Raw genomic sequence first — 26,998 nt, forward strand, 5'->3', positions numbered from 1 at the left:
TGGAATGGATATATATATATACATATATATATATATATATATATATATATATATATATATATATATATATGTCCCAAATACCTTAGTGCACTTTTAAACTACAATAACTTTAGAAATATAAGTGGTTCCAATATAAAAAAAATTTTGAAAAGCAAATTATTTCATTTTTAAAATGTCTATATGTTTTATATGTCTATAGATAGATAGATGGATAGATAGATAGATAGATAGATAGATAGATAGATAGATAGATAGATAGTTGATAATCAGCATAATCATTTTGTCCAGCAAAATGCTCTAGGTGATTTTTTTTTAATCTTTATGTAAAAAAAAACTTTCATCAGCTAATGGTATGTTTGAAAGGACTGAATTTTAATCCTAGTCTTAATATCATCCAAAGAATGGGGTTTTGAAATATATGTGATAGTTTTGGCATGACCCCAGAGAAAAATTCTAATGGTGATAGACCAGGTGACTAAAACGTTGAAGTAAGAGGACCTCCATACCCATCTACCTGTCTGAGAACATGACATCCAGAACCTGTCTCATATGCAGTGAAGAACAACAGGACTTCATCCTGGTATAAATTAAAATGAATAATTATATTATTGAAAATTGACAAAACTAAATAAATATAAAAGAAATAAATTTCCAAATGATACTTCATAATTTTGTAGCAACTATAATTTTATAGTTGAAATAGTAGCTAAAGTTTTAAAATAGGCACTAGGACTTTGGGACAACTTGCATAAGGAAGGAATAAAACATCAGTAATTAAACACCTAATATGTAGCAGACATGCAACTAAAATAAAATAGAAAAAAAAGAGAAAATTAAAAATTCCCAATTAAATACAAAATTAGAAAATTCTGAAAATCAAAGGAGTGACTAATTGCATTGAAAGTTAAAAATAGGCTAATGAGTAAAACTAAGCTATAATTAAAAAATTAAATTAAATTATCAGTATCAAAAATGAAAAAAAGTGAATTCACCACCATTGCAGAATTAATTAAAGCAATAATTAGGAGCTATTCTGTGCAACCGTATTCCAATATATCTGCTTATCTAAGAGAAATGAATGAATATCTGAAAAATATAAATTGCTAGAATTAGAAGAGAAAATAACATAAATAGCATCATTTTAGAAAAAAGAAATGAAATATTAGCAAAAATATAAAAGTAACTTAACACCAAGATAATACACTATGACTAGGCAGGATTTATACCAGAAGACAAGACTGGTTCAATATTAGGAAAACTATCAGCATAATTGACCATATCAGAAACAAAACCAGCACAAATCATATGATTACTTCAATAGAAAAATCTTTTGCCAAAATACAGCACTTGTTCCTTTAAAAACACTAGAGGGTATAGGAATAAATAGGGCTTGCCTTAAAAAGATAAGTAGAATCTATCTAAATTTTTAGCAAGCAGTATATGTACTGGGGCTAAGGTAGAATCTATACCAAATAAGGTCAGGTTTGAAACAAGGATCTTTATTATCACCAATATTATGCAATAGCCTTAGCAATAAGAGAAGAAAAAAGGAAGTTGAAGGAATTATAATGGGCATTATGAAAACAAACTATCATTCTTTGCAGATAACATGATGGTTTACTTAGAGAATCCTAGAAAGTCAAGTTAAAAATCTACTCAAAATAATGAATAACTTTCACAAAGTTGTGGGATATAAAATAAACTGACATATATCATCAGCATTAATATGTATTATCCACAAAGTCCAGCAGGATATAGAAAGAGAAATTTACTTTAAAATACTGTAGACAATATAAAATATTTAATAATCTCCCTGCCAAGTCAGTCCCAGAAACTATATGAATACAAATACAAAACACTTTTTACACAAATAGTCAGATCTAAAAAAATTGATAAAATATCTGTTCCTCATGGGTTGGTTGAATATAATAGAAATAATAATAGAATAGAATATATAATAGAAATAATAATTTTATCAAAATTAATTTACTTATTCAGTACCATATCAAACTACCCAAAAATTATTTTAAAGAGAAAAATAATAATAATGAAAATTTATAGAAGATCAAAAGATCAAGAATATCAAGGAAACAAATTAAAATTTAAAAAAAGAAGGAGGCCTATGCAGGCCAGATCGAAAATCTTATTTTATAAAGATGCAAAATCTAAGAAACAGAACAGTGGATCTGTTTAATAAATACAATATACAAGACTCAGTGGTGATGAGCATAGTATTCTAACTGTTTGATAAACCCTAAGACTCAGTGTCTGGGATAAGAATTTTCTATTGGTCAAAAACTACTGGGACAAATGAAAAATAGTATGACAGAAACTAGGTATAGATTAGCCTTTCACATTGTGTACCAAAACAGAGTTTATTGGGGTAAATGATTTAGGCATAAATGATGATACAATAATCAAATTAGGAAAATACAGAATAGTTTATCTGTAAGATCTATGAAAAAGAAAAGAATTAAAAAAAAACAAGAGAGAGAATATTATCAAATGCAAAATGAATAATTTTGATTACAATAATTTTTAAGTTACAAAAATAAAACCAATGCAAGCAAGATTAGAAGAAAAGCAGAAAGTTGGAAAAGAATTTTAATACTGTTTCTGATAATTCCTGAAATATATAGAGAAATTGAGTCAAATTTATTAGACTATGTCATGACCCAAGTGATAAATGATAAACATATATAAACAAGCAATTAACAATTGAAGAATTTAAAGTTATCTATAATCACATGAAAAAAAGTTCTAAATCCCTAGAGAAATGCAAATTAAAACAACTTTGAAGTAGCACCACACACCTATCAGAGTAACTAATAAGACTGAAAAGTAAAATAATGAATGCTGGGTAAGATGTGGGAAAATAGAAACATTGTTGGGTTGTGAAATGATTCAACCAATTTGGAGAGCAATTTGTAACTATGCCCAAAGCACAATCAAACCATGTATACCCTTTGATTCAGCGATACCACTACTAGCTCTTTATTCCAAAGAGATCATAAAAAGGGTGGAGGACCGACATGTTAAAAACATTAAGCCAAATCTTTTTCTGTGGTGGCAAAGAATTTGAAATTGAGGGGATGCTCATCAATTGGAGGAATAACTGAATAAGTGGTGGAATGTGATTGTGATGAAATATTATTATTCTATAAGAAATTATGAACTGGTAGATTTCAGAAAATCCTGAAAAGACTTACATGAACTGATGATGAACCAGGAGAACATTGTACATAGTAACAGCAACACTGCACTATGACCAACTTCTCAACAATAAAATGATCCAAGACAATTCTAAAAGTTTCATGATAAAAATGAAAATGCTATCTATGTCCAGAAAAAAAGCTCTAGAGTCTGAATGCAGATCAAAGCATACTATTTTAATTTTGGTTTTTTTCCTTTTTTGTGATTTTTCCCTTTTGTTCTAATTTTTCTTTGGCAAAATTAATGATATGTAAATATGCTTAACATGGTTATACATGTATAACCTATAACAAATTTTTGTCTTGAGGAGGGAAGAGAGGGGTGGAAGAAAAATTGGGAACTCAAAATATTACAAAATGAGTTGTTCAAACTATCTTAGCATATAGCTGATAAAAATACTATTAAGTGAAGATAAATCTTCAGTGCTTCACTAGGACAAATGCAAATTCAGCCTGACATTTAAAGAATTCCAAAATCTAACTCAAATCTACTTTTTGAGATTTATTTGATATTATTCTCTTTCATCCATGATATGTTTCAGGCAAGTGGCCTGGTAGCTCTTTCCTATCTTTGCATAAACATATACCTGCAATGCACTCTCTCTTTACTACTACTTTGATTCTCACTTCAAGATTTAGGTCAACAACTACCAAGAATAAATAAGCCTGGCTCCTCGAAATAAAGCTTTCTCTTTCCTAAAGTGATCTTGCTTTTACAAATATGCATATATTCTTTTATGCACATGTAAAATATGCATGTGTATATGTGTATATATACATATCACACACATATATGTATATATTATATATGTATACACACACATACATACATTCTTCCTTCCACAAATATAATGCAAACTTCTTTTTGGTTTTTGTGTTTCCAATAACCAAAATGAGGTTCTCTACCATAGCAAGCATTTTTGGTTTTGGTTTTGGTTTTTTTAATTTGTTTATTTTTTTCATCCATAAGCACATGCATATTTCCAAGTTACAAAATTTTCCTCCACCCGCCCTTTCCTCCCCCCTCCCCTCATCAGGGAACAGTCAGGTTAGCATTTTACATACATATTTTGTTAAACATGTTTACAAATTAGTAATTTTGGGCATGAGGAATTAGGATTAAGGGAAGGAGATACATAAGAGATAATTTTTATAAAGTGTTCATCAGATTCAGAAGGATTTTTTTCCCGTGTGTTTTCTTTTGTTTTGTTTCCTCTGATCTAGGATAATAACCATAACCAGTCAAATACAGTTGTCCTAGCTCTCTGGACTGTGGAGAGGAGCTGCTTCCATCAAGGTTGTTCCTCTCATAAAGTTGTTGTTGATATGTACATTGTTCCCTTGGTCCTACTTCCTTCCTTCAGCATAAGATCCCATAAGTCATTCCATGCTTCTCTAGAATCTGACCCATTATGGTTTCTTATAGAACCATAGTATTCTATAGTATTCATGTACCATAATGTGGTTAGCCATTTCCCAACTGATGAGCATCCCTTCAATTTCCAATTCTTTGCATCTACAAAAAGAGCTGCTATGAATATTTTTGGAACTTATAGGACTTTTTCAGTTTTTCATACTTTCTTCTGGATATAGACTTTGAATTGGAATTGCTGGGTGAAAGAGTATGAACAGTTTTATTGGGCATAGTTCCATATTGCTCTCCATAATGGTTGGATCTGTTCACAACTCCACCAGCAATGCATCAATGTCCCAATCCTCCCACAACCTCTCCAACATTGTTCATTTTTCCCTTTTCCTCATCTTTGCCAATCTAATAGGTGTGAAATGATTTCTCATTGTTGTTTTAATTTGCATCTCTCTAATCAATAATGATTTGAAGCATTTTTATATATGATTATACACAGCTTTAATTTCTTCATTTGAAAACTGTTCATACCCTTTGACCATTTTAACAGTTGGAGAACCATGTAAGAATTTAATACAGCAAATATTTGTTGAATTAGGAATGAGGATGAGAACAGACCTATGATTTACTTGATATCTTGACCTTCCAGTGAGGAAATTCCCTCTATTACTAAAGAAAAGATATTTATTCTGTAAAATGTAATCTTATGACATTGCTGGGGACACTGGGAGCTTAAGTGTCTTACTTAGGCCCATGAAGTCAGTCTACATCTGAGTCAAAACTGGAATGTAGCACCTCTTTACCCTAAAGCATTCTCTGTTATCTTTGAATTGTTTGTCTCTATCCTTGAGGCAGCTAGTTGCCCCATGGATAAAGTAACCTGGAGTCAGGTTACTTTACTATTCTAAATTCAAATCTGGTTCAGACATCTCCTAGCTGTGTGGCCCTGGCCAAATTACATAACTTTGCTTGCTTCAATTTTCTCCTCATAAAATGAACTGGAAAAGGAAATGGCAAACTCCAAAAGGGGTCATGCAGAATCATATACAGAGTTCAGTGCAAATGAAATTAAAAATAATAGATCTTATGTTGAAGTTAGTTTTTTCTTCCTGCTATAATTTGATTGATTAATTCTGATTTTGTTTGAAAAGAAAATAAAAATTTGCTTTAATATTTTTCCTATATTTTTTTCACATAAATAATATAAATGAGGAATTTTTTTTTTGTACTAAGAGTCTAAATACAGACTTGGGCAGCTAGGAGGCACAGTGGACAGAGCATCAATCCTGGAGTCAGGAGGAGCTGAGTTCAAATTTGATCTCAAACACTCAACGGATATATACAGTGATCTTGAACAAGCCACTTGTCCCTGATTGCCTTACACCCAAGGACCATTTCCACTCATCCTGATACTTTTCTGACTGCTACAGCCAGATGTCTCTGGAGGAGAAAGTAAAATTGGTGATTTAGTAAAGTATCCACATTCATAAGCTTGTTATGGAATAATCTCCTTGATGTCATGGTCTTCTTTAAGAACGATGGACAAACATCATCACAGTTTTTTCTAGCTCATCACTAATGATTGCAATTAAAGATAAAGTCATATGATAGAGAAAATATAACAAGCCACTTAGAATAGTCTTGCTAAGTACATATGCAGGGACAGAAATATTACATAGTTGTTTGGGTTTTTTTAATTCACCTAAACACAATTCATATCTAACTTTCCTATCCATCTCTAACAGAGTCATTATTTTACAGAACCCCCTTTTTCAAGAAGATCCTTTCTACTTAGGGTTCTGCTAATATAAAGGACACTATATCGGGCATTCCATTAAGGTTCAAAGTTTGTAGGCAAAGGGTAATAGAAGTAAAATCAGTGGCATTAGAAAAGTGGGGGGAGAGTGAGTCTTAGAATTAGAGAAGCAAAAAGCATCTGACTACCATGCTTTATTGCTCAAATAATTTCCTATTTCTTTGTGTATAGTTACTTCAAGGTACATAAAATAATTTATAGGCTATCTATGTCCCTGATGAAACTGGATTTATCTAGAGTTCAATAAAAAGAAACTTCTTTTTTTTCTTGTGGAATGGAATGAACTACACTGAATAATGATATTGTTCCCATGTCTACAACTTTGCTATGAAAATGGATAGCCTAGTCTCATGAGATGAGATGGTTTTATGGTTTATCATCTGATGTAGTGTCAGTGGTGTCCTGAATGAGGGCATAATGTACTATCAGAAACATTGCTTCACTGCAAATAGAAAGTCAGAATTATGCTGAGAATCTACTCCCTTGACTCTTCAGATGCTTGCATTTCTGACTGGTGACTAATCATTTTAAGTACTTGAACTGGGAACTTAATTAATATTGTCCAATAATAAAGGCAAGACAAAGTCCAGGAATACTTATAGTTAGAATCTGAGAGTTAAAAGGACCCTCGAGGTCAACCAGCACCACCTCCCTCCAAATGTAGTACCTTTTTATACAGATGCAGATAGGAGCTCATCTAGTCTCTGCTTAAATATTTATAGAGATGGGGAACTCAATATCTATCAACCAGTAATATTTCAGATGTGTATACCTCTGAAATCTACACTTACATATACACTATTCAGGTATGTATTATTATTATTCTTGTGCAATGGTAACTATACTTCTATAGCCTAAAAAATTACATGAACCTTGCTCCAAATGGCTCATATTATTATTATCATATTGAACTTGTGATCAACAAAATTTCTATGCACCAAGATTATTAAGCAAGGTCTCTCCTATCTCCTTTTGGGTAATTGGTTTTTCTTTAACATTTCCCCTGCTAAATTCTTTCTCCTTAGTTTAGTACTGTCATTGTTTCTTTCTGAGGTCAAAAGAACATAGCTTTGCAACTATAAGGAACATTAGAAACCATTTAGTTCAACCCTCATAATATCAAAGAGGAAATTGAGAACAAAGGATATTGTCCAAAGTCTCACATAAAAGGAGTTGAATGAAAGAGATTGGTTGAAAGGTTCTCTTTCTCCAAATCCAACCCTTTCCATTACAATATATACCTTCAGTGAAGATCTTTTTCATTCCTTAACATCACCCTGGCCATTAAAGGGAATTACAGTGAGTTCTACCAGCTTTGTTATCATTTTCAGATTTCATTGATATGTCTTCTAATCTTAAAGGAAGTTGTTTATAAAGATAAACAGTATGCAGTACATCAATAAAGATTGAGTACAATTTTTAACTGGCAAAATGAGTGCCAGTTCATTGAACCAAATGGATTCTATCTGACCTATATTATCCTACCACATTTCTTTATTTTATCATAGAATTGAACATTTTCAAGTTAGAATGGACCTTGGAGTCATTATAGTCCAACTAAACCTGAAAATGTCCTTGAGAAGTAGGCAACTAACCTCCACTTGGACACCTCCTGTGCTAAACAGCACACTACTTCCCAAGGAAGCTGATTCTATTTTTAGATGGATCTAAGTCTTAGGAAGTTCTTCCTAACTTCAAACAAAAATCTGTCTCTCTTTATAAGCTATATTCCCTGTTTATTGTCTTTTCTCTCTGAGTTTAAGTAGAATGAGTCCAACCAACTATCTTCCAAAAGGATATTGTTCAATAAGTAATTATGTGATTTATTTTTAGATATTTAATAAGGATGTTTAGCAATCAGAGGTCCCTCTCGCTTATAGACTCTCCTTTCTGAAAAACACATTATGGTGTAGGTATTTTACAAACTGAAATATACTCTAAATTGTAATTCATGAGCACCTACTTTGTTTATTTTGATTTGTCAAAGGACAAACTTAGTTAAAAACAGAGGTAAGTGATGAAATAGTAAATTAATGAATTTAACTTAAAAATATTCCCTCCATAAACTTGGAGTTTACTTTCTCATTAATGTTTGCATCGATAAAAGTGAACATGCATGTGAGACATGGATATAATGTAAAATTAAAAACTGGGTGATTGTCAATGATTTTTTCTGCATCTTTTGTGATCTTCATGTAGTTAAGCTTTTTGGTAAGTGTGCCTATGGAAGCATCTATAATTGCTATACTTCTGGGACATAATTCCTCTCTCAGCACATTTTGGGTTGGTGAGGCCTGATGAAAATGTTTTAATAATCTATCTTGTTGATCATGCATTCCAGAAGTCTAACTTTATTTGATTCTTTGCTAAACATCAGATATATTATCCAAGATATAAGTTCATAACCTTTCTTTCTCCAGGAACTTTTTTGTTAATCTGATAAAGACTATGAACCCCTTCTCTAAATAATTATTTTAAATATATAAATTAAAATTCAAGGTGTTATAATGGACACTATATAAAAATAAGATTGCATATATATATATGTATATTTATATGTATACATATACATGAATGTATATGTGTATGTATTTTAATGAACTCACAATCTCCAAGTCAAGAACACCTGTCAAGATATTCCTTTGATCTCCTGCTTTAGTAATTCTACCCAAAATCAAAGTCAAATTTGCATTACTTTTATAAAACTCATGCTGGATCTTTGCGATTATTATTTTTTAAGTATTCACAAATTTTCTTTTCTATACTAGAATCTTCTAGAAATTGATGTCATTAGACTACAGTTTTTGGTATTCAGCCTATGTCTTCTTTTAAAATTGAGAAAGTATCCTGTCTTTATTTTCCTAATACTTCCTGCATTCTCTATAATTCCTCATATATTGATAGTAGTTCCAATGTCCATTGTGTAATTTATTTCATGTGTAAGGGTATCATTTGTCTGCAACAGAAGAAATTAACACTTATTTCTCACAGGTAGGGTGCTCTTATATGTTTTCCATCTTCCTTAGCTTACTTTCCCTTCAAACAAATTTAATCCATCTATTAAAATATAGGTGTCATTATACTTGATAGAGATGGAAGAAAAGAAAGGTCAAATATCCCTGTTTTCTCTCTGTCATCTGTTGTCATTACATTATCTGCTTCAAGAAGTTGGAACATCATTCCTTTTCTTCTCCTCTTAATGTGTGTGATAAGACCTTTTCAAAACAAAAAAAAGTAAAATTATCCATCTTATCATGAAAAATGGATGAGAATATCTCTTTCATATTGAAGAGTAAGAGAACAATGTGTATGTAACACTGCATATACTCTCAGATTTTGGTAATGTGTTGGTTACTTCTACTAAATTTTATTTTCTCCTTTGAATATTTATTTATACTTCATTACAAAAAACCCCAGCTCAATAGTGAGTTGACATTGAAAAGATATTTTTGGAAATGAAAGTGATATAACAAAAAGATGTCAATAAAATAAAATTTAAAAAATTTTCATTGCATTTAGAACTTTTGGAAGTACCAATTCAGTATGAGGTGTGTTTTGATATTATTAAAGATATCATTTACCCCTCTAGCTATCCTTACATTAAACCTTACATTTGTGATGATACTGTCTTTAAATTAAAAGTTCCATGAGAAAAAAGAAATGATGTATTTAATCTTTAAATTTTCTATGTGCTTGGCAAATTGCTTTGCTCATAGGAGATAGTCAATAAATGTTTAGCAATAGCCTTTGATTCAGCAATACCACTACTAGGTCTATACCCTGAAGACATTATGAAAAAGGGTAAAAATATCACTTGTACAAAAATATTCATAGCAGCTCTGTTTGTGGTGGCAAAGAATTTGAAATTAAATGAATGTCCTTCAGTTGGGGAATGGGTTACCAAACTATGGTATATGGAACACTATTGTTCTAGTACAAATCAGGAGGGATAAAAATTCAGAGACTCTTGCAAGTATTTGCAAGAACAGATGCTGAATGAGATGAGCAGAACCAGAAGAACATTGTACACACTAATAGCTACATGGGGGTGATGGTCAACCTTAATGGATTTGCTCATTCCATCAGTGAAATTATCAGGCAAAATTTTGGGGTGTCTGTTATGGAGAATACCATCTGTATCCAGAGAAAGAATTTTGGAGTTTGAACAAAGACCAAAGACTATTGCCTTTAATTAAAAAAAAAACCTGTTACCTTATGTAATTTTGCTATCTCTTATGCTTTATGTTTCTTCCTTAAGTATAAGATTTCTCTCTCATCACATTCAACATAGATGAATGTATACCAAGGATACAATGTAAAGACTAACAGACTAACTTCTGTGGGGGGTAGGGGGAGGGAAGCAAGATTAGGGGAAAAAATGTAAAATTCAAAATAAATAAAATCTTTAAAAATAAATAAATAAATGTTTGTCGAATAACTAATAAAAGAAAAAGATCATTGGAACAATGGCTTTAGACTGAAAGGAATACTTTACCCTGGAAATTTTTTCAATAAAATGGGATAGAATTCAGTTGTGGGGTTTCTGATACATAGTTTTGGGGCTGAACCTGTAGGATATATCATCAGTCAGCTCTCCTCTAAGACAAACTTTTTGTCCTGTTCCTGGACAGACATCAGTTATGGTCTACATATAGACACCAATGAGAGCACATTTATACTTCATAAACTCCTAACTCTCTTCCCAGGATATGACATTTGAAGTCTCATATGACAACAGGAGAAATGAAGGGAAAAAATTCAAATCACTACAACAGAGCCACTTTTTGTCAAATAATGAGTTTTAATTCCAAACCTGGATCTTTGGGTTTATCATATCCCAGACTAAGGTAATTTATCTTCCTCCTTCCTTCATTTCTTCATTCCTTCCTTTGTTCCTTCCTTCCTTCATTACTTCCCTCCCTCCCTCCCTCCCTCCCTCCCTCCTTCCTCCTTCCTTCCTTCCTTCTTCCTTCTCTCTCTCTCTCTCTCTCTCTCTCTCTCTCTCTCTCTCTCTCTCTCTCTCATTCTTTATTTTCTTCCTTTCTTTGCCTCTCTGAGATACTGAACTTTGGTAAATGAACAATTTGTTTTCTTTGCCAAAGATAAATTATTTTGATAACTATCAATTAATGATTCAGTTTGAAATCTTGTATGGCTAAATAATTTTCTTTTGTGAATTTTATTGATTTCCTTGATATCTTGAACTTTTGTTCTTTCAGATGAATTTTGTAAATATTTTTTTCTAGTTCCATAAAGTAAATTTTGATAGTCTTAATATTGCAGTGAATAAAAAGATTAATTTTGATAGAATTGTCACTATTATTATATTGACTTGACCTACCCATATTTTCCCAATAATTTAGATCTGACTTTATTCACTTGAAAAGTATTAAATAATTTTATTCATATAGCTCATGGGTTTATCTTGGCAAGAAGGCTCCCAAATATTTTATATTGTCTACATTTATTTTAAATGAAATTTATATCTTGGTGTTGTGCTTTGCTGGAAAGATATAAAAATGCTAAAGATAAATGTGCACTAATTTTACATCCTACAACTTAGCTAAACTTGCTATTTGTTTCAAATACTTTTTTGAGCTGATTCTATAAGATTCTATAAGTATAACATCATATGATTTGCAAGGAGGGATAATTTTATTTCCTTATTGCCTATTCTAATTCCTTTAATTTATTTTTCTTCTGTTGTTGCTATAGCTAATATTTCTAGTACAACAAAAAATAGTAGTGTTAATGGACATCCTTTCTTCACCTTAATTTTATTGAGAAAGCTTCTAACTTATCACCATTGAAGATAATGCTCACAGAGGATTTCAGATTAAATATTACTTATATTTTTTAAGCTGTGTTCCATTTATTCCTATGCTCTTTAGTGTTTTAATAGAAAAGAATGCTACATTTTTATCAAAGTTTTTTCTGAATTTAATTAAATAATCATATGATTTCTGTCAGTTTTATGATATGGTCAGTTATGATAGTTTTCCAAATATTGAACCAGCTCTACAATCCTGGTGTAAATTCCAGTGGTTAGTGTATGATCCTTGTGTTATATTGCTATAATCTCTTTGGTAGTATTTTATTTTAAAATTTTGTATTAATATTCATTAGGGAAGGTGATCTATAATTTTCTTTCTTTCTTCTGGTTCTTCCTGATTTGGATATATGTACCATAAAAGTAATTTGGTAGGCTTTGTTCACCTATTTTCCCAAACAGTTTATATAGTATTAGGATTAATTGTTCTTTAAATGTTTGGTAGAAGGACAGATAGGTGATACAATGGATAGAGTACCATCCCTGGAGCCAGGAAGGCCTGAATTCAAATATGGCCTCAGATTTAATAATTGCCTAGCTGTGTGACCTTAGGCAAGTCACTTAAAACCCATTTCCTTAAATAAAAATTAGAAAAAAAATTTAAAAAATTAAATGTTTGCTAGAATTCATTTACAAATCCATCTGTTCCTGGGGATTTTTTTCTTAAGAAGTTCATTAATGAACTTCCGGCCAAGATGGTGGAGAGAAGACAGGCACAGTTCTAAAATCTCCTGATCTTTCCCCATCTATGATATAAAACAAACCTCTTAACAGAAATCTGATCCACAAAACGCAGAAAGAAAAGCCAGGAGAAAACAACTACCTCAGGATTTGTTTTCCTTGGTCCTGGGTGAGTCCAGCACAGAGGGCAGATCAGCCTTGATCAGCCTGATTAACTGCTGGGTTGGAGCCCCAGGAGCCTGAGGCCCTAAGAGGCAGACCTGCTTGATCAGTGGGGCTAAAGCTTGGTCAACCATGGGAGCATGGGTCAACTAGAGAGCAGAGACATAGGGATTGGCACTGACCCTTGGGAACTTGCTGACAGGACTGGGGGGAGAGTTCTGGTGCAGGAGAGCTGTGGACATCATCCCTGGGCTCCTCTGGTCTTAGGAACTCAGAGTCTACATCAACATTGTGACAGAGGCCTCTTCCCAGAACAAACACAATTACATTCTACTTCTGCCCCAGCACAGGTGTGTGAACAGAAGAACCAACTCAGCTGACAATAAGGAGAAGAATGACATCACCCCAGGGTAGAGTCCACCATTGATTGAAGACAAAAGTATTTAACAGCTTCAATCAGGACCTCCAGGCTGAGGGAGTAGGTCTCAATCAAGGTCAGACACTCCAAAGAAAGAAGCCAGCATCTCCTACTGGCCATCTGGAGGTATTGCAATGCAGTGAGCAAAGCCTCTAGGAATCCCAACACCAAACCTCTGTGAACCAGCCCCTCCCCAACTCAAGGTCTTAGTTGAATGAAGAAAGGTCAGCAGAAAGGTGGATCCATAGAAAAATTCTTGGAAGGAAAACACCCTAACTCAGAGAGACCTAGAACCTCTGAGGAGAATATGATCTGGTCTCCAGCACTGAAAGATTTCCTTGAAGAAATAAGGAAGGAATTTAAAAATCAATTGAAAAATTTGGGAAAAGAAACCCAAGAGAAGATTAACACCTTGCAACAAGAAAACAAAACATTGGAAAATACAATTGGACAAATACAGAATGAGAATAATTCTTTCAGATCCTCAATTGGACAAATACAAAATGAGAATAATACTCTCGGATCCTCAATTGGGCAAATTCAAAAAGAAAATAATTCTCTCAAAACCTCAATTGGTCAAATGCAAAAAAGAAAATAATTCTCTCAAAACCTCAATTGGTCAGATGGAAAGCTCTTTCAAAAGTAGAACTGATCAATTGGAAAAGGAGTGGCAAAAGGTAAGTGAAGAAAACTCCTCTCTAAAAAAAAAAAGAATAAAGTTCGTGGAAACTAATGACTTCATGAGACAGCAAGAGCCTGTTAAACAAAACCAAAAACAAAATTCAAAATACAAGAAAATGTAAAATACCTCATCAGCAAAACCACTGACATCTAGAATAAATCAAGGAGGGGCAACCTGAGAGTTATTGGACTTCCTGAAAACATTGAAGAGGAAAAAAAGCCTGGACTAAATATTATAGGATCTAGTGATGGAAAATTGCCCTGATATCGTGGAACCAGAGGGCAAAGTAGTTATTGAAAAATACATCGATCCCCCCCCCAAAGAGATCCTAAAATGAAAACACCAAGGCATGTTGTGACCAAATTACAGAACTTTCAGATAAAGAGAAAATCCAAGCAGTCAGAAAGAAACAATTTAAATACCAAGGAGCCACAGTAAGGATTATTCAGGACCTGGCTGCATCAACATAAAGGGATAGAAGGGCATGGAATGAGATATTCTGAACAGCAAGAGAACTTGGAATGCAGCCAAGAATCCACTATCCAGAAAAACTGAGTCTTCTCTTGCAGGGGGAAAAAGATGGTCATTTAAGGAAATGGGAGACTTCTAACAATTCCTGATGAAAAGACCAGAGCTAAATAGAAAATTTAGACATCAAACAGGAGGTTGAAGAGACACATGAAAAGGTAAAAAAAAATCAAAAATGTAAAGAGAAAAAAAAAAGCTGCTATCCAATAAGATGAAACTGCCTATATCCCAGTATGGGAAAAAAGATTCTCATAGCTCTTCAGAATTGTAACTCTATCAGAGAGAATATACTTAGCCAGAAGTGATGGGCACTCATAAATTATCCATGAGAATGCTATCCAATAGGAACAAACTGGCTATATCCCTATTTGGGAGAAAGACTCTAATAACTCCTGAGAACTGTAACTCTATTAGAGAGAATATAGTTAACCAGAAGTAATAGATACTCATGACTTTCTGCGGCTCAGATAAAATGATTTAAAAACACCTCCTCCATAAAAATGGGGGAGATGGGAGGAGGTAAATCTCATTACATTAAGAGGTACAAAATACTTATGGTAATAGAGGGGAAGAAGGGAGAAGATGAGAAACACCTGAATCTTCTTCTCATCAGACTTGGCTTAAAGTTAATTTACATACATACTCAATTAACTTAAAAAACATCTAACCTTTCAGGTATTAAAAGGGGAAAGGGGGAGGGGGCAGAGAAAGGGAAGGAGAGAAAAAAGGGGAACAGAAGGAAGGAAAGAAAAAAGGGAAATAGGAAAAGGGGAAAGAAAGGGGAGGGGCTAGATATAGGAGGGCAAACACACTGAAGGGAGTGGTATTCAGAAACAAAATACTGGGGAATATAGATAAGGGAGGAAAGGGGAAAAAATATAAATGGGGGAAGATAGCACAGAGGGTAATAACGAGTTAGTAATTACTATTTTGAATGTGAATGGGATGAACCCCCCCCTTAAAACTTAATCAGATAGCAGAGTAGATTAAAAATCAGAATCCTACAATATGCTGCTTACAAGAAACTCATTTGAAGGAGAGAGATGCATATAGAGTAAAGGTAAAAGGTTGGAGCAAAATATATTTTGCTTCAGCTAAAGTGAAAAAAAAGCAGAGGAAGCAATCCTTATGTCAGACAAAGCAGCTGGAAAAATAGATAGCATTAAAAGAGACAAGGAAGGAAACTATATCTTCCTAAAAGGTACCATAGACAATAAAGTAATTTAAATACTGAATATATATATATATATATATATATATAATATATATATAATATGCACCCAATGTGATAGCATCCAAATTCTAAGAGGAGAAGCTGAAATAACTACAGGAAGACATAGACCTCAAAACTCTACTAGTAGGAGACCTCAACTTCCCACTCTCAGATCTAGATAAATCAAATCATAAAATAAATAAGAAGGAAGTTAAGGAGGTAAATAGATTGTTAGTAAAACTAGATATGATAGACTTATGGAGGAAATTGAATGGGGATAGAAAGGAATAGACCTTTTTCTCTGCAGTACATGGCACTTATACAAAAATTGATCATGTACTAGGGCATAAAAACCTAATGATTAGTTGAAGAAAGGCAGAAATACTAAATACATATTTCTCATATCATAATGCAATAAAAGTCATAAGCAATATTGAGTCAGGGAGATATAGACCTAGAACTAATTGGAAACTGAATAACCTCATTTTAAAGAATGAGTGGATCAAACAAAAAATAATAAAAAGAATTAATTATTTTTATCATAGATAATGACAATAATGAAACAACATACCAAAACCTATGGGATTCACTCAAAGCAGCTGTCAGGGGATATATTATCTCTCTTTAAATGCTTACATGAATAAATTAGAGAAAGAGGAAATTAATGAACTAAATATGCAACTAAAAAAATTAGAGAAAGAAAAAATTAAAAATCTCCAATTAAATACCAAATTAGAAATTCTAAAAATTAAATGAGAAATTAATAAAATTGAAAGCAAAAAGATTATTGAATTAATAAATAAAACCAAAAGTTGGTTTTATGAAATAACCAATAAAATTGATAAACCTCTGGTCAATTTGATTAAAAAAAAAGAAAGGAAACCAAATTGCTGGTGTCATAAATGAAAAAGGTGAACTCACCACCAATGAGGAGGAAATTAAAGTGATAATTCAGAATTATTTTGCCCAACTCTATGCCAATAAATTTGACAAGCTAAGTGAAATGAATGAATATTTACAAAAAATATACGTTGCCCAGGTTAAATGAAGAAGAGATCAAATACCTAAACAACTATATTTCAGGAAAAAGAATTTCAACAAGCCATCATTGAAATCCCTAAAAAAAAGTATCTCCAGGGCCTGATGGATTCACAAGTGAATTCTACCAAATAATTAAGGAACAATTCTTTACAAACTCTTCGGAAAAATAGGGGAAGACAGAACTCTGCCTAACTCTTTCTATGAAACCAATATGGTGCTGATATCTAAACCAGGAAGAGGTAAATAAAATCTTAGCAAAACAATTGCAACAGGTTATCACTACGATAATACATTTTGACCAAGTAGAATTTATTCCAGGAATGCAGGGTTGGTTCAATATTAGGAAAACTGTTAGTATACTCAATTATATCAACAACAAACCTATCAGAAATTATATGATCATATCAATAGATGCTGAAAAAGCTTTTGACAAAATACAGCACCCATTCCTACAAAAAATACTAGAGTGTGTAGGAATAAATGGACTGTTTCTTAGAATAATAAGCAGTATCTATTTGAAACCATCAACAAGCATTATATTCAATGGTGAGGGGCTAGAGGCATTCCCAATAAGATCAGGGGTGAAACAGGGATGCCCATTATCACCACTACTATTCAATATTGTATTAAAAATGTTAGCTTCTTCAATTAGATAAGAAAAAGAAATTGAAGGAATTAGAACTGGGAAGGAAAGACAAAACTCTCACTCTTTGCAGGTGACATGATGGTATACCTAGATAATCACAAGAAATCATCCAAAAACTATTAGAAACAATTAGCAATTTTAGCAAAGGTGCAGGATATAAAATAAACCTTCACATAAATCCTCAACTTTTCTATATATAACTAACAAGATACAGTAGGAAGAGCTGGAAAGAGAAATCCCATTCAAAGTAAACTTAGACAATATAAAATACCTGGGAATCTATTTGCCAAGGCAGACTCAGAAACTTTTTGAAAACAATTACAAAATACTTCTCACACAAATTAAATCAGATTTAAATAACTGGGCAAACATCAACTGCTCATGGATAGGTAGCTCTAATATTATAAAAATGACAATTCTACCAAAACTAAACTACCTGTTTAGTGCCCTACCAATCAAAATTCCAAAAAATTACTTTAATGACTTAGAAAAAGTTGTAAGTAAATTCATATGGAGAAATAAAAAGAATTCCTAGGGATTCAATGAAAAAAGGTACAAAAGAAGGGGGCTTAGCCCCTACCTTATCTAAAATTATATTACAAAGCATCAGTCATCAAAACTATCTGGTACTGGCTAAGAGATAGAGTGATGTACCAGTGGAATAGACTACGTGCAATAGCAGGAAATGATTATAGTAATGTGCTGTTTGATAAACCCAAAGAGTCCAGCTATTGGGATAAAAAAAATCTCTCTTTGATTAAAAACTGCTGGGAAAATTGGAATTTAGTATGGAAGAAACTTATATTAGACCAACACCTCACACCCTATACCAAGATAAGATCCAAATGGATACAGGATTTAGACATAAAAAACAATACCATAAGCAAATTAGAAGATCGAGAACTAGTTTACCTGTCAGATCTATGGAAAAGGAAACAGTTTATGACTAAGGAAGAGATGAAGAACATCACTAAAAACAAACTAAATGATTTTTATTACATTAAATTTAAAAAGTTTTTGCACAGTCAAAACCACTGTAATCAAGATCAAAAGAAATGTAGTAAAGTGAGAAACAATCTTTACAACTTTGTATTTCTGCCAAAGACTCATTTCTAAAATATACAGAGAACTGAGTCATATTTTTTAAAAAAGCCATTGCCTAATTGAAAAATGGTCAAAGGATATGCAAAGGCAATTTACAGATGAGGAGATCAAAGCAATCCATAGTCATATGAAAAATTACTCTAGCTCATTACTTATTAGAGAAATGAAAACTGAAGCTTCTCTGAGGTACCACCACACATCTCTCAGACTGGCCAACATGACCAGAAAGGATAATGATCATTGTTGGAAGGGTTGTGGGAAATCTTGGACACTATTACATTGAGCTGTGAACTCATCCAACCTTTCTGGAGAGAAATTTGGAACTATACCCAAAGGGCAACGAAAATGTGCAATACCACTACTGGGTCTTTACCCTGAAGAGATGATGAAAAAGGGTAAAAACATCACTTATACAAAAATATTCATAACAACCCTGTTTGTGGTGGCAAAGAATTGGAAATCATGTAAATGTCCTTCAATTGGGGAATGGCTTAGCAAACTGTGGTATATGTATGTCATGGAACACTGTTCTATTAGAAAGCAGGAGGGATGGGAATTCAGGGAAGCCTGGAGGGATTTGCATGAACTGATGCTAAGTGAGATGAGCAGAACCAGAAAGACACTGCACACCCTAACAGCAACATGGGGGTGATGATCAACCTTGATGGACTCACTCATTCCATCAGTGCAACAATCAGGGACTATTTGGTGTTGTCTGCAATGGAGAATACCATCTGTATCCAGAGAAAGAACTGTGGAGTTTGAACAAAGACCAAGGACTATTACCTTAAATTTAGGGGGGGGGGGGGAACTTCTATCTTATTGTCTGATCTTGCTATCTCTTATACTTTATGTTTCTTCCTTAAGGATATGATTTCTCTCTCATCACCCTCAATTTGGATCAAGGTATACCATGGAAATAATGTAAAGACTGACAAATTGCTTTCTGTGGGGGGTGGGGGGAGGGAAGTAAGATTGGGGGAAAATTGTAAAACTCAAAATAGATAAAATCTTTAATTTAAAAAAAAAAGTTCATTAATGGCTTACTCAATTTCTGTTTCCAAGTCTGGGTTAAATATTATATTTCTTCTATTATTCTGGGTAATTTATATTTTGATGGATATATATTCATTTCATTTAGAATGATCAATTTATTGGCATAAAACTGAGCAAAATAGCTCCTAATAGTTGTTGTACTTTCATCTTTATTGGTGTTGAATTTGCCCATTTCATTTTGGATACTAGTAGTTTGACCTTCTTTCCTTTTTTAAATCAAATTAACCTTTGGTATATCAAATTTATTGAGGGTTTTTTCTCATTAAAAAGCTCTTAGTTTTATTTATTAATTCAATTATTTTCTTACTTAAAATTTTGTTAATCTCTCTCTTTTGATTTTTAGCTCTTCAATTTAGTATTTAATTGGAGATTTTTGATTTCTTCTTTTTTCTAGTTTTTTTTTTAGTTTCAGGCCCAGTTCATTGATCTGCCTATTTTTTCTTTTATTGATTTAAGCAATTAATAATATAAATCTTTCCTGTATCACATAAATTTTGCTATGTATTCTCACTGTTATTTTCTTCAATGAAATTTAGTGTTTTATGATTTATTCATTGACTCACTTCATTTTTTAGGATTAACTCATTTAATTTCCAATTAATTTTTAATTTCTCTTTCCATTGTCCATTATTGAATGCATTTTTTGTTCCCTTATGATCTGAAAAGGATATGTTTTTTATATTATATAAATATTTTATTTATTTTTCAAATTACATACAGTGGTATTTTCTACCAATCATTTTTTTTGGCAAGGTTTTGAGTTTTACAATTTTTCTCCCTCCCTCCCTTCCCTATTCCCTCTTCCCCAACAGAATGCAATCTGATATAGGCTTTACATTTGTAACCATAATAAACATAGATTGAAATTGGACATATTGTTAAAGAACAATCATATCCAAAAGGAAGAAAGAAAACATTAGAGTTAAGAAATGACATAATTTGTTACACAAAATACATAAGACATAAGATAACTTTTAAAAATTGAAGATAATAAACTTTGGTGTTCATTTAAACTCCACAGTCCCTTCTCTGGATATGGATGGCACTCTCCATCATAAGTCCCCTAAAATTGATAATGATTATTGTTCTGATGGAATGAACAATTCCATCATGATTGATTATATTATTGTTAGTGTGTATAATGTTGTTCTGGTTCTGTTCATTTCACTCAACATCAGTTCATGCAAGTCATTCCAGGTGTTCCTGAAATCCTATCCCTCCCTCATGATTTCTTATAAAACAATAGTGTTCCATCAAAGACATATATCATAATTTGTTCAGTCACTCTCCAATTAATGGACATACTCTCAATTTTCCATTCTTTGCCACTGCAAAGAGAGCTTCTATGAATATTTTTGTATATGTGGAATTTTTACCTTTTTTTCATAATCTCTTCAGGATATAGACCCAGTAGTAGTATTTTCTGGGTAAAAGGACATGCACATTTTTATTGCCCTTTGGTTATAATTCCAAATTGCTCTCCAGAAAGGTTGGATAAGTTCATGACTCCACCAACAGTGCATTAGTGTCCCAGATTTCCCAAATTCCCTCCAATATTGTTTATTTTCCTTTGGGGTCATATTGGTCAATCTGAGAGGTGGGAGGTACTCAGAGATGTTTTAATTTGCATTTCTCTAAAGAGTAATGATTTAGAGCAATTTTTTCATTATCACCATGTATAGCTTTGATTTCTTTGTCTGAAAATTGCCTTCACATATCCTTTGACCATTTGTCAATTGAGAAATGACTTGTTTTGGTTTTTTTTTTGTAATTTTGACTCAGTTCTTTATATATGTTGGAAATGGGTCCTTTATCAGAAATACTAGTTGTAAAAATTGTTTCCCAATTAACTAAATTCTTTTTTTATCTTGGTTGCAGTGGTTATGTTTTTAATTTTTTTGATTTAATATAATTAAAATTATTGAGTTTATTTTTATTAGGTTCTTTATCTCTTCTTTGATCATAAACTGCTCCTCTCTGAAAATGTTTTGTTTACTATTTCTGTTTCTCTCCATTTGATTGTGAGGTTTATGTGTCCTAATACATGGTCAATTTTTATGTATGTACTGTGTGATGAAAAGGTTATTCCTTTCTATTTTCATTTGATTTTCTCCAGAGTTCTGATATTTAACTTTATAAAAGAATTTTATTTCATCTCCTTAACTTCTTTTTTTGTTTGTTTTTTGTTTAAATATTTTGTGAAGGGAAATTTGAGATGTTCCACTAGTATAGGTTTAGTATCTATTTAATCCTGTAATTCATTCAGCTTCTCCTTCAAAAATGTAGATGGTATGCTATTTAGTGCATGTATGTTTATTTATATGACTTTGTGATCTAGAGAACTTTTCAGTCTTTTATTTATATATTTATAGATAGATCTATAGACATAGATATATACATAATATACATACCCACATATATATACACTACTCTAACCAGTCATGCATCCCCTATTTCCAAATATGAAACTGTCATCGTCATAAAACTGATTTTTTACTGTCACTGCCTGCTGACTAGTTTGTTACCACCACTGTCCTGTTTGCTTTCCTTTCTATTGCAGGGGTTATATTTTATTTCCTTTATGAATCCTTTCTTAACACCAAGTCAACATGAGCATTAGCTCACATCTTTTGTCCCTGTTCCTTCCTATCTGTTCTGAGCACTTTGCACCTTATGTGTATAATCCTGTTCTCTAAATTTTAGACCATTATAGTTTAGCACTTTATTGTTTCAGCACATGACTTCTTGAATATCTGATTCACTGTTTTATTTTTACTAGGTGTGTCTCCCCAACTTATGATAGCTAATATTTATGTAGTTTTCTTCATTCAATCCTTTGGTAGTATGAAGAATAGTAGCCCCATTTCACAGATAGGTAAACTGAGACTGCAGAAGATTATATTCCTTAAACATGCTCCTTTTTCTATGAATATTTAGAAATATAATTTGAAATAAGCCTCAGCTACTTCCAAGTCTTCTATTTTTTTTCACCATAGCATATTGCAGTTGATTAAAGGCAATTAGGCAAGGGCCTATACACACACAAAGACATATAAACATATATAAACATATATGCCACATCACACATAAATGCATACATATGTGTACGATTTGATATATGTGTGTTGTGTAGCTTATATTATATACTACAAATATATGTGTAAATATGCATATATTTATATATTTATTAAAGCTTAAAGTACACTGAGACTGGGAGCATGTATATAACATATAAACATAAGTGTACATGTATCCCTATAGTGGCTAGCAGAATGTTGTACTAAATAAATTCTTGAAGCTTGATTTAAGTATGACTTGATATTCTTACCTATAGCCTGGTTTGTTTGCAGTCCTGTCAAATTACTCTTCAGTCCCAAGTCATATAAAAACAATCCATATCCTGAAAAACTAAAGAAATGCCTGTAATTTCCTTAGAATTTGATTTTCAAGATTTCTTGATTACTTTGACCCATTCATGAGGTTGTCTTTAATGATCTGAATACTCAGATAAACTGGAAATGTCTTTCTGAAACTGAAATCAAGCTCCCTATCTACTGATATTTGCTAATCCAGAACAACAGAACATCTAAAATGGTACACTGGGGAAAATTATGATGACTGAGTAGTATCTATAAAGCTCTCAAATAAGATTGTAATACCATCTGTCTTTGAGTTATTAAGGAAAAAAATTGATTCATTTACCAAACCCAAAAGACAAATCTTCTCACTCATTCGTAACTGAGGATATTATATAATAGTAACTTTCAGCCCTCTAGTTACTAATTAGACTCCTGCTATTAAAGCCCTAGATTTCATATTTTCCATTGTACACTGACCACAGTGGTGGTATGGATATATATGGATATATATATATATGTATATATATATATATATATATGTATGTATATACGTATATATGTATATATGTGTGTGTGTGTTTATATATTATATATAGTTATATAAATATAAATATATATAGTGTCCCAAAAGTCTCAGTGCAGTTTTAAACTATTCAATCGTCAAACTTCTCTAAAAACTTAAACTAAAAACTGCACTACAACTTAAATTAAAAACAAAGTTATTTTGTTCTTTTAAGAACAAAACTACCCTAAGACCTTTGTGATCTCCTGTATTTTATTCCTTTTGAGAAAGTCAAACAAAGTATATCCTACTTTTCTTATTTGATGGAAAATGTGTCTGTCATGTCATTCTACTGATTTATTTACCAGTGAGGATTGGTTTTTACAGTCTTTAGTTTCAGGGCATGACCTGGCACATAGTAGCTGCTTAAAACAATACTTGCCAACTGATTGTTCAGACAGTTTTTTGTTTAAAAAGTTTATGCTGGTGGCAGTGATTTGGTTATCATTATATGGGATTGATTCTATAACTGGTAGGGAAATTATTCTTCAGTCCTTCAACAAATATTTACTTATCCAGAACCTACCATTAGCAAGACAATGTGCTAGATGCTATGGTTGCCAAGGTAACAAACATTTGACAAGTCCTTCCTCTGTGTTAGGCATTGTGTTAAATACTGGAGATGCTAAAGAAGGAAAAAATAATCCTTTTCCTCGAAGGATTCATATCCAAATAAGATATAAAGGAGTATAAGAGAGTGATGGAATTTCCAGGAATTTGTAATCTGGTTGTACATAAAAATATGACTATAATTAATATACAAGGAAATAATAATATGTACACTAAAAGTCACAAATAAGAGTTCTTTTCCAGTTAACTGGAAGGAGAGATCATTTTCAGCTGAGATCACCAGAGAAGATTTTTTAAAGAACGTTTGATTTGAGGTGGGCTTTGAAGGAAGGTAGGACCTCAATTACACCAGACAAGAAAGTTGATTTGAGAAAAGTGAATTGCATGAGCAAAACCCTAGCTGCTTAGAAATTCAAGTGATTTGGTAGTCAGAAAGTGGACAAATTGAGCTGAACAATTAGATTGGAACGGTAGGTGCTTGATGTGGACAGTCTAATGCTCTAAAACCAGTTTAATTTTTAAAGGAATCAAGTCAGGTTCTTTAGAAAATGTAATACTCAAAACCGGGATTCTACTTCTTTAAAATAACTTTTTATCAAATAGATTTGCTTTGTCGAAGAGTTTCATATCAGGGAAGTATAAAATGTAGTTTGGCATGTATTTTCACATGAGCAGACTATATAGTAATGAGTTTGATGAACAGATTTTAGTTCATCGTATGTGTGTACATACAAACACACATATATACACATGCAAGTACATACAGACACATATACCCAAGTATATTTTAATATATATATATATGTGTATAAATTAAAACATATACATATATGTATAGTTATCCATTCTCCAAGGTAGGATATTCATACAGGTTTATAGTACTCACGTGATCTCAAATTGCCCAGGATTTTTACCTTGGCCATAAATAGTGTGCTTTATTTGAGCAAGTAGTAAACCAGAATCCAAGAGGTTTGTGTTCTAGGCCACTGGCTTCTAAAGGCTTCATGACTGCTGTGGGTCTTGTTTGGGAAGTAGAAATGGTGTGCTAACCAGAGCAAGCTGTCCCAAGGTTCTCTGTATCCTACTATGGCTTTCTGGAAAGAAGAGAAGATAAGAAAAGTATATTCTTTTTGGATGTTCAGCATGAAAGGTTCTAACGAAGCACAACTTTTTGAGAATCACTTAGGAGCAAAATAAAACGCTACTAACTGGATCAGAAGATCAAAATTCCCATAGCAAAGCACCACTTTAATAATTAAACCCCTCCCCCACCTTCCCAAGATAAATGAAAGTCAAAACAACTGAGATAGGATTCAGTCATCAGAGAGCTTCTTGATCTACCCTCTGGAGCTGAGCTCGGTAGAAAAGTACAGAGAACAACTCATTTCCTCAGGATCCCTAACCAGGAGACTCCAAATCTTTGAAATAGAAAAGTTTATAGAAACCAGAAGATCAGGTTCAACTACTTTCAACAAAAGCTTGAGTTTACAGCAGTATCCAAATCCAAGGTCACTAGAGGTGATTGTGCCAACCCTCAGGCTTACTGATAATTCTTAGTTGAGTTCTTAGAGCTTAGTGAAGCCTTTTTTCTGGCCTCCATTTCTACTCAAAGTGTATAACAATAAAATAATAATACTAACAATAAAAGAAAGACAAAATAAAACAACTCTGATGTTCTGAGATTCATCCAATGAATTACCAAAGATCATAAAACAATGAAAAGAGCAAATGTTGAAAAAACTATTCAAAAGCAGGTATACCAATGCCCTGTTGCTATAGGCAGAAATTGGTTCAGATTCTGCAGCAAACATTTAAGAATCATATACTAAAAAATATCATGTAACTTTATATACTTTCACTCAGCAGTATAAACATGGTAGGAAGTCAAGGGCAGAAAGAATATCTCATATACACTAAAATATTCAAATCAGCATCATGTCTAGTAGTAAAGAATTGGAAACAAAATGGGTTTTCATTAAATAGGGAATGATAAATAAAGTATGACATATAATGTAAGGAAATGTTCTTGTGTTGTCAGGAAAATATTGAAGAATCCAGAGAAATTTGGAAAGAAATATAAAATGGTGTGTGAAATAAACAGAACCAGAGTAACTGGCCAATATTCTCAAGAAAAAATAAAATAGCATGCAAACACTTTGGAATTCTGATCAATGATAAAGCCAATTATGACTTCAAAAAACTGATGGTGATGCTTCATCTACCACATATCTCCAAAGAGGAGTAATAAATTAATGATATAGAATTGTGAGTGGTATAGAATGAGACATACTTTTCCAGACGTGGCCAATATGCTCATTTATTATGAGGATTCTGTTGGGCATGGAAGAGGTATGATAGTGATTTATGTAAGTATATAAATAAAACCTTTTTTGTAAGGCAAAGGAGTTAAGTGATTTGCCCAAGGTCACAGTTATTAAGTGTCTCACATCAGATTTGAACTCAGTTCTCCTGACTCCAGGACTGGTGCTCTATCCACTGTGTGACCTAGTTTCCCTAAATAAAACTTTTTTAAAAAGTTTTCCCCTTTGTAATCATGCATGTGAACTCTCCACTACCGTGCTTTCCTATTTCTTCTATGCACTATTACAAGGGAAAAGGAAAGCAAGAAGAGGAGCAGAGAAGAATAAAGCATTTATGTAGCTCCTACTATAAGTCAGAGTTTATCCTAATCACTTTTCATGAAAATGATCTCATTTGTAATTTACATACCTTGTACATTAGATGATGAAAT

This window comes from Macrotis lagotis, chromosome 4, assembly GCF_037893015.1.
Source record: "Macrotis lagotis isolate mMagLag1 chromosome 4, bilby.v1.9.chrom.fasta, whole genome shotgun sequence".
Taxonomy (NCBI): domain Eukaryota; kingdom Metazoa; phylum Chordata; class Mammalia; order Peramelemorphia; family Peramelidae; genus Macrotis; species Macrotis lagotis.